Source organism: Triticum aestivum, chromosome 3A (assembly GCF_018294505.1).
Source record: "Triticum aestivum cultivar Chinese Spring chromosome 3A, IWGSC CS RefSeq v2.1, whole genome shotgun sequence".
Lineage (NCBI taxonomy): Eukaryota > Viridiplantae > Streptophyta > Magnoliopsida > Poales > Poaceae > Triticum > Triticum aestivum.
In genome coordinates this window covers 476,050,235-476,055,792 of record NC_057800.1, presented here as the reverse complement: position 1 = coordinate 476,055,792, position 5,558 = coordinate 476,050,235, and positions in this window count along the sequence as shown.

Below are 5,558 nucleotides of genomic sequence, written 5' to 3'. Positions count from 1 at the left end.
ATATTTTTATCACAAATTAGTCCCTGAACTTCAAACCCTCATTACTTTTTACTCGTTTGTCCAAATCCAGTGAAACCAACGCCAAAATCTTCTTCTTGTTCCCCTGTTTCCAGATAATCAACTTGAACATGGTTTTGATAATTTAAAATTTGGTTTCAAGCAGATTTGAATTCGATCTTCTTTCGATCGTAGTTTTAGTTTCGTAACTCCGATTCAATTGATTCTTTTTGCAAATCGAATCTCTTGTTTTGAACTTTCAGTTTGGATCTTTTCTATTGAGTTTTACCTTTGCATCTTATGCTTTAGTTCTTATGTATGCTATTATTTGTTCATAATAGAGTTTCTAGAGTGCGAAGCATGCTACTACGAATCGCTAGGGTTTTCAGATCGTCAGTAAGGCAAGTAACACTTTGATCATACCCCTTATTACCCTGTTTTTATGCATTAGTTTCAACCATCAAACATTGCATGAGTAGGATCTGTTAACATGTGGGTATTGGGAAGTAGTTGAAGAGGTAGAACCTATTTCCCTTTCATATTCAAACCCCTGGTTGTTACTACGTTATGCTTATATTGCTATGTTATGCTTGTAGACGTGGATTGGTTTGAGAGATTCATGAAAGATGTGAGAGTTATTATTAAATAATGGTTAACTTAAGGTGGCTACTTTAATACACATCTGGGTGGATTGGTTGGGGCATCCTGGAGCACCCAATGGTTGTCCAGACACCTGGAGCAATCCAGTGTTGTCCTAGGATATCCCGGAGTACCTGTGTGATCAACCTATGGTTTTCCACCCAGGCTCAAAGGGATCATAAGATTGTTCATGCTAGAAACTTCCGTGTGCATCCACAAGCCATTATGGGCTCTGGCATAGTTGAGTTAGTTGTGGGAATCCTTTTCATGATGGGCTAGCAGATGTAGGGGATTGTAGGTGTACCGGCCTATCTATCGGTTAAGGGGACCTCTTCGGAAAGACTGTGTCTCGGTCATCTGTTTCTCAAACACCATCCAGTGCGAGAAATGCAACGGAGGAGATTGACTCTTGTGGGGAAAAGTGCGCAAACCTCTACAGAGTGTACAAACTAATCATGGTTAGCCGTGTCCCCGGTTATGGACATCTTGAGTATCTGGTACTTGAATTATTGGTTTGATCTCATCACTTTACTTAATTAATTTGTTGGGTTATAACTATTATTTTGGGATTGAGTTGGAGGAACCTTCTCAATGATTTCAACAAACTTTGTAGTTAAACAAAATATATTCCTTTGTTGTAGGGAAAACTAGCTTTATGCCAATGATAACCATAGAGCCTCCACCAGCCGTATATGCGCTAGGTCGTTGTCATGCACTCAGTTTTGCCGTGGAGTTGGATGGACTCTACTACCTTCGAAGCTTCCGCTTTTATCCTATTTAGATGGCCTTCAGCCATATTATTGTAATAAGTTTTCTTTTTAGACATTCGATGTAATAAGTGTGTGATTGAACTCTGTTATAAATCCTTGAGTAATGTGTGTGTCAGCAATACCGATCCAGGGATGACACTTAAACACAGAGACTTGACTGTCCGAGGTCGGGTTGCTGCAAGATGGTATCATAGCACACGCTGACTGTAGGACGCGGCCACTAGAATAAGCCATAGGACACTCTTCTCTACTCATTTCTGACTCCTCTCCATTTTCTACTCTATAGATGGCGGACCCGAGGAACAAGTTCACTCAACCGGATGAAGACACACCTTTTGGACTGTAACGCCCACGATGCGGCTATATCTCCCACGTGTCGAGCATGACTTAGAGGCATAACCTCATTGTGGTTTAGTTGCAAGAAGGGTTATCTTCACAACATCCCATGTAATGAACAAGAAAGGGATAAATAGAGTTAGCTTACACTCACCACATCACACAATAATAATTACTAAATCATACATCATCCAAAATACACACATAGTCCTACTATAGACAAACCAAAAGAAAAGAAGATAACCCCAAATGCTAGATCCCTAATCGTCCCAACTGGGCTCCAATACAGATCATCCGGAAAAGACATGTAGTAACGACAAGGTCCTCGTCGAACTCCCACTTGAGTTCGGTAGCATTACCTGCACTGGTATCATCGGCACCTGCAACTGTTTTGGTAGTATCTGTGAGTCACAAGGACTCAGCAATCTCAAAACCCGCGAGATCAAGACTATTTAATCTTATGGGTAGGATAAGGTAAGGAGGTGGATTTGCAGCAAGCGCTAAGAAAATATGGTGGCTAACATACGCAAATAAGATAAGATGAGAAGCTACGCAACGGTCGTGAAGGTAGAAGTGATCCTGAAACTACTTACGTTCAAACATAACTCCAAAACTGTGTTTACTTCCCGGACTCCGCCGAAAAGAGACCATCACGGCTACACACGCGGTTGATTCATTTTAGTTAAGTTAAGTGTCAAGTTCTCTACAACCGGATATTAACAAATTCCCATCTGCCACATAACCGTGGGCACGACTCTCGAAAGTTTATACCCTGCAGGGGAGTCCCAACTTAGCCCATCACAAGCTCTCACGATCAACGAACGATATTCCTTCTCCCAAAACAACCCGATCAGACTCAGAATCCCGGTTACAAGACATTTCGACAATGGTAAAAAAGGACCAGCAAGACCGCCCGATGTGCCGACAAATCCCGATAGGAGCTGCACATATCTCATTCCCAGGGCACACTGGATGAACAATACGTACAGCAACCAAAAACCCCGGGTGAAGGGGTGGCACCACAAGTGGCTCTAGGGTGGACCAACACTCAGAGGAGCACTGGCCCTCGGGGGGGGGGGGTAAAATAAAGATGACCCTCGGGAGCACGACTCCCAAGGGAAAAGGTATAGGTGGCAAATGTTTAAACCAAGGTTGGGCCTTGCTAGAGGAGTTTTATTCAAAGCGAACTGTCAAGGGGGTCCCATAACCCCAACCGCGTTAGGAACGCAAAATCAAGGAACATAACACCGGTATGACGGAAATTAGGGCGGCAAGAGTGGAACAGAACACCAGGCAAAAGGCCAAGCCTTCCACCCTTTACCAAGTATATAGATGCATTAATTAAATAAGAGATATTGTGATATCCCAACATATCCATGTTCCAACAAGGAACAAACTTCAACTTCACCTGCAATTAACAACACTATAAGAAGGGCTGAGCAAAGCGGTAACATAGCCAACCAACGGTTTTCTAGGAAGGTGGGTGTCAGTGTCAAAACCGACGGATCTCGGGTAGGGGGTCCCGAACTGTGCGTCTAAGGTTGATGGTAACAGGAGACAAGGGACACGATGTTTACCCAGGTTCGGGCCCTCTCTATGGAGGTAATACCCTATGTCCTGCTTGATTGATATTAATGAATATGAGTATTACAAGAGTTGATCTACCTCGATATCGTAATGGCTAAACCCTAGAGGTCTAGCTTGTATGGCTATGACAATGATTATTCTATCCGGACTAAGTCCACCAGTTTATATAGACACCGGGAGGATCTAGGGTTACACAAGGTCGGTTACAGAGAAAGGAATCTACATATCCGGTCGCCAAGCTTGCCTTCCATGCCAAGGAGAGTCCTATATGGACATGGGTGCAGTCTTCGGTCTTCGTATCTTCATAGCCCATCAGTCCGGCCCATGGCTAACAGGCCAGACACCCGAGGACCCCTTAGTCCAGGACTCCCTCAGTAGCCCCTGAACCTGGCTCCAATGACAAGGTATCTAGGGTGTAGTGCTGTCTTCGGCATTGCAAGGCGGGTTCCTCCGTCCGAACTCCAAAATAGTCTTCGGACGAATTGATCATGTCCGGACCTGTAACACACACCACACACAACCGTAGAGAAAATATAGTAATACACGAGTCCAATCCATTGACAACTTTTACAACATGACATCACGTCCATCCGGTCATAATTTCGAACCATTTTTCTGCCTACCACTACACGTTTAGAGACGCGGTTGCCATTGGCACGTCTTGTCAAAGCAGAGATCGTGTCCCCTTATTTCGGGATTCTCATCAATACGGGTGTGGGTAATCCAACCATGCCATTTACACAGCCCTCGGAAGCAGGCGAATTTTGGGGCAAGTGGGGTGGTGTTCAATATTCACTGCCTTTATAAGGAGATAAGTATCGCCTTTCTTCTCCCACACCTTCTCTCTTCTTCTGCCTTTCCATCCTTGAGCTCCAGCGCCCAAGTTCTCATCTGTTTCCCACTAGAGAAAGTACTCCACCATGTTCGGATCTGGAGCAGGTGGCAAGTGAATGGCTTCTTCTGTTAAGAAGAAGGACATCAAGGAGCTTCGACAGGCCGGATACCTGGCCAAGGAGATCGTTCACCGTCTCCCGGCCGAATGACAGATCGTCCCTACCTCGGAACCCCATGAGAGAGTTGTGTTTCTCACACATTTTTTCCATGGGCTGCGATTCCCTCTCCACCCATTCGTCCGCGGACTGATGATTTACTATGGGATAGATTTCCATGATCTAGCCCCCAACTTTGTCCTCAACATCTTGGCATTTATAATCGTTTGCGAGGCCTTCCTCCGCATCCCGCCTGACTTCGGCCTATGGCTGAAGAATTTCAACGTAAAGCAGAAGGTGGTGAGAGGCCAACGGGCAGAGTGCGGAGGCGCCATGGTGGGCAAGATGCCCAATGTGATACCGCCTGAAGGTTCCTTCATGGAGATGGCGAAGGGGTGGCAGTCGGGGTGGTTCTATATCACCGAGCCGTGCGACACCAACTGGGCGGCGGTCCCCGAATTTTGATTTGGAACTCCGCTGCAGCTTACCTCCTGGCAAGAGAAGGGCCTCGCCTGGGGCTCTTCGAGCGAGCTGACTGGGCTCCAGACGTGCATTCAGAACATGCTAACCAAGAAGATCAAACTCGTCAATGTGATCCAGGTTATGCTCATTCGTCGGATCCTTCCGTGCCAACACCAGACTTGTTGTTTGTGGGAGTTCAATCCGGCCAAGCATCAGACGCTACGAGAGCTCTTCGGCACAACACACGAAGACATCTGGAAGTGCTCTTCAAGGCCGGCGAGACACCACCGCCCACGATCGATGATCGTGGGCTCAGCTTAAAGCGCCAGGCCAATTCGGTAAGTTTTTTCATGTATTCAAGGTATAGCCTTTACTGGCATATTTTGGGAAGGAGTCTAAGCCTTCCTATCAATTTTCAGGCCTGGATCGACATAGCGGAGCGGATTAATTGTCCCGCTCCACTTCCCAAAGATGAGGAAACCCCACTCCTAACAAAAATGCTATTTCCGACGCCTTATGATGTGCCGGAGAAGAAGGCCAAGAAGACGGCCAAAGGGAGCAGGAGCGGCCTTCGTAGAAAGGGTGCTTCGGATATGTTGTTCGAAGACGAGACTAGCTCTTCGGTCGCCGAAGACAACAGCCAGGAGGAGGAAGAAAGCAGCTTCCCCCGAAGGGGGGAAAGAAGAAAAGAGAGGCCTCCATGAATCTGGAGGCGAAAGCGTCCAAGAGGGGGAAGGGGTCCCTTGCGGATAACTCCGCATGGGATGTCAAAAGCAGT